Genomic DNA, 5,144 nt, shown 5'->3' on the forward strand with positions numbered 1-5,144 from the left:
TCCCGCTCATCTCCCAGTCTCTAACTCGGCTAGTTATCGAACCACAATTCCCCATAGCAGTGACTCCCCAATCACTCTTGGTGGTAATTATGGTGTTTACTTGCCATTTCTCATGCATTGGGGTTTAAACACGCGGACACGTATTCAGATCCTGTTGCATGATGGCAGATATGTAATTATGGCGTTTTCTAGACATATCTCATACATTAGCGTTCGAACACTCAGTCACTTATTCGGACCCTCTTGCATGATGACAGATATGTAATTATGTTGTTTACTTGCCATTTCTCATGCATTAGGGTTTAAACACACGAACACGTATTCGGATCCCCTTGCATGATGGCAGATACGTAATTATGGTGTTTACTTTCCATTTCTAATGCATTAGCAATCGAACACTCGGACACTTATTCGGGCCGTCTTGTATCATGGCAGATATGTAATTATGGTGTTTACTTTCAATTTCTAATGCATTAGCGATCGAACACTCGGACACTTATTCGGGCCGTCTTGTATCATGGCAGATATGTAATTATGGTGTTTACTTGCCATTTCTCATACATTAGGGTTCGAAAACTTGGACACTTATTCAAACCCTCTTGCGTGATGGCAGATATGTAATTATGTTGTTTACTTGCCATTTCTAATGCATTAGGGTTTAAACACTTTGACACTTATTCGGACCCTCATGCGTGATGGTAGATATGTAAGTATGGTGTTTACTTGCCGTTTCTCATGCATTAGCGTTCGAACACTAGTGCACTTATTCGGACCCTCTTGCACGATGGCAGATATGTAATTATGGTGTTTAGTTGCCATTTCTCATGCATTAGGGTATAAACACACGGACACGTATTCGGATCCTCTTGCATGATGGAAGATACGTAATTATGGTGTTTACAAGCCGTTTCTAATACATTAGGTTTCGAACAATCAGTCACTTATTCGGACCCTCTTGCATGATGGCAGATATGTAATTATGATGTTTACTTGCCATTTCTCATGCATTATGGTTTAAACACACGGACACATATTCGGATCATCTTGCATGATGGCAGATATGTAGTTATGGTGTTCACTTGCTATTTCTCATGCATTAGGGTTTAAACAAACGGACCCGAATTCGGATCCTCTTGCATGATGGCAGACATGTAATTATGGTGTTTACTTGCCATTTCTCATGCATAAGGGTTTAAACAAACGGGCCCGTATTCGGATCCTCTTGCATGATGGCAGATATGTAATTATGCTATTTACTTGCCATTTCACATACATTAGGGTTTAAACAAACGGACACGTATTCGGATCCTCTTGCACGATAGCAGATATGTAATTATGGTGTTTACTAGCCATTTCTCATCCACTAGGGTTCGAACACACGGACACTTAATCAGACCCTCTTGCATGATGGCAGATATGTAATTATGGTGTTTACTTGCCATTTCTAATGCATTAGGGTTTAAACAGTTGGACAGTTATTCAGACCCTCTTGGGTGATGTTAGATATGTAATTATGGTGTTTACTTACCATTTCCCATGCATTAGTGTTCGAACACTAGTACACTAATTCAGACCCTAATGCGTGATGGCAGATATGTAATTATGGTGTTTACTTGCCATTTCTCATGTATTAGAGTTTAAACACTCAGACACTTATTCGGACCCTCTTGGACGATTGCAGATATGTAATTATGGTGTTTAGCTACCATTTCTCATGCATTAGGGTTTAAACACACGGACACGTATTCGGATCCTCTTGCATGATGGCAGATATGTAATTATGGTGTTTACTAGCCATTTCACATACATTAGGGTTCGAACACTTGGTCACTTATTCGGACCCTCTTGCATGATGGCAGATATGTAATTATGGTGTTTACTTGCCATTTCTCATGCATTCGGGTTTGAACACACGGACACGTATTCGGATCCTCTTGCCTGATGGCAGATATGTAATTATGGTGTTTACTTGCTATTTCTCATGCATTTGCGATCAAACACACGGACACTTATTCGGACCGTCTGGTATCATGGCAGATATGTAATTATGGTATTTATTTGCCATTTCTCATGCATAAGGGTTTAAACACACGGACACGTATTCGGATCCTCTTGCATGATGGCAGATATGTAATTATGGCGTTTACTAGCCATTTCTCATACATTAGGGTTCGAACACTCAATCACTTATTCGGACCCTCTTGCATGATGGCAGATATGTAATTATGTTGTTTACTTGCCATTTCTCATGCATTAGGGTTTAAATACACGGACACGTATTCGGATCCCCTCGCATGATGGCAGATATGTAATTATGGTGTTTACTTGCCATTTCTCATGCATTAGCGATCGAACACTCGGACACTTATTCGGACCGTCTTGTATCAAGGCAGATATGTAATTATGGTGTTTACTTGCCCTTTCTCATGCATTAGGATTTAAACACTCGGACACTTAATCGGATCAGCTTGCATGATGGCAGATATGTAATTATGCTGTTTACTTGCCATTTCTCATACATTGCGGTTTAAACACACGGACACGTATTCGGATCCCCTTGCATGATGGCAGATATATAATTATGGTGTTTACTTGCCATTTCTAATGCATTAGGGTTTAAACCAAAGGACACGTATTCGGAACCTCTTGCACGATGCCAGATATGTAATTATGGTGTTTACTAGCCATTTCTCACACATTAGGGTTCGAAAACTCAGACACTTATTCAGACCCTCTTGCTTGATGGCAGATATGTAATTAAGTTGTTCATTTGCCATTCCTAATGCATTAGGGTTTAAACACTTGGACACTTATTCGGACCCTCATGCGTGGTGGTAGATATGTAAGTATTGTGTTTATTTGCCGTTTCTCATGCATTAGCATTCGAACACTAGCACACTTATTCGGACCCTCTTGCACGATGGCAATTATGTATTTATGGTGTTTAGGTTCCATTTCTCATGCATTAGGGTTTAAACACGCGGACACGTATTCGAATCCTCTTGCAAGATGACAGATATGTAATTATGGTGTTTACTAGCCATCTCTCATACATTAGGGTTCGAACACCCAGTCACTTATTCAGACCCTCTTGCATGATGGCAGATATGTAATTATGGTGTTTACTTGCCATTTCTCATGCGTTTGGGTTTAAACACACGGTCACATATTCGGATCCTTTTGCATGATGGCAGATATGTAGTTATGGTGTTTACTTGCTATTTCTCATGCATTAGGGTTCAAACAAACAGACCCGTATTTGGATCCTCTTGCATGATGGCAGACATGTAATTATGGTGTTTTTTTTTTGGGTATGTAAGTCATAAAATAAAGACAGTAAAATGTACAAGTTTACAAGGGGCATACCCATGGTACGCCCAACAACAAATAATAAATGAACAAAACACCATAAAACTACCACTGGACATCCAACAACATAAAAACCACACTCGCAGAAGCAAAAGAACAACAGAAAACAGAACCCCACTTTGCCCATATATCCTTTTTGTCCCCAAGTAACCCCTATCATCAAAGATAATAGATGGAAACTTGGGGTGGATATATGGACAAATAAACAAAAAACACCAGAGATAGATACAACATAACAGAAACACACAATACAAATGTAACTAACTAAACATCCAACAAGACCAATCGAAAAATGATAACTGCCCCCGCTTGCTCCCAGTCTCTACCTCGGATGAAAGCATGGAATCCAATAAGCATCTCGCTTCTCAAAGCCGTGACATCCTAGCCACTCAACTAAAGCCATGACGAAGGAAAATATCTATCCCATGAAAGATCCTGGTTGAGTCACATGAAGCTTGCATAGTCAAACACCATAATCCACGGTCTTGAGAAGTTTAGTGAAAAAGCAATAGCCCCGCTACAACAAACCAATACATAGCCAATCAAAACATAAGAGCAATCATCACATCCCCCAGTCCCTTCCTTAGTAGATCACAAGCCTCAAACCCCACGGCAGTGTCCCCTTCACTCCATGTCAGGCGTGGCAAGGCAATCAATTAGGATGGGTCACATGAAGACAAGAAGCGACCAGAAAACCGGTAGCTATCCTCCCGCTCATCTCCCAGTCTCTAACTCAGCTAGTTATCGAACCACAATTCCCCATAGCAGTGTCTCCCCAATCACTCTTGGTGGTAATTATGGTGTTTACTTGCCATTTCTCATGCATTGGGGTTTAAACACGCGGACACGTATTCAGATCCTGTTGCATGATGGCAGATATGTAATTATGGCGTTTTCTAGACATATCTCATACATTAGGGTTCGAACACTCAGTCACTTATTCGGACCCTCTTGCATGATGACAGATATGTAATTATGTTGTTTACTTGCCATTTCTCATGCATTAGGGTTTAAACACACGAACACGTATTCGGATCCCCTTGCATGATGGCAGATACGTAATTATGGTGTTTACTTTCCATTTCTAATGCATTAGCAATCGAACACTCGGACACTTATTCGGGCCGTCTTGTATCATGGCAGATATGTAATTATGGTGTTTACTTTCAATTTCTAATGCATTAGCGATCGAACACTCGGACACTTATTCGGGCCGTCTTGTATCATGGCAGATATGTAATTATGGTGTTTACTTGCCATTTCTCATACATCAGGGTTCGAAAACTTGGACACTTGAACACTAGCACACTTATTCGGATCCTCTTGCATGATGGCAGACATGTAATTATGGTGTTTACTTGCCGTTTCTCATGCATTGGGGTTTAAACACGCGGACACGTATTCAGATCCTCTTGCATGATGGCAGATATGTAATTGTGGCGTTTACTAGACATATCTCATACATTAGGGTTCGAACACTCAGTCACTTATTCGGACCCTCTTGCATGATGGCAGATATGTAATTATGTTGTTTACTTGCCATTTCTCATGCATTAGGGTTTAAACACACGGACACGTATTCGGATCCCCTTGCATGATGGCAGATATGTAATTATGGTTTTTACTTGCCATTTCTAATGCATTAGCGATAGAACACTCGGACACTTTTTCGGGCCGTCTTGTATCATGCCAGATAATTAATTATGGTGTTTAATTGCCATTTCTCATACATTTGGGTTCGAAAACTCGGACACTTAGTCAAACCCTCTTGCGTG

Source organism: Camellia sinensis, chromosome 8 (genome assembly GCF_055761805.1).
Source record: "Camellia sinensis isolate YWXY chromosome 8, ASM5576180v1, whole genome shotgun sequence".
NCBI lineage: Eukaryota > Viridiplantae > Streptophyta > Magnoliopsida > Ericales > Theaceae > Camellia > Camellia sinensis.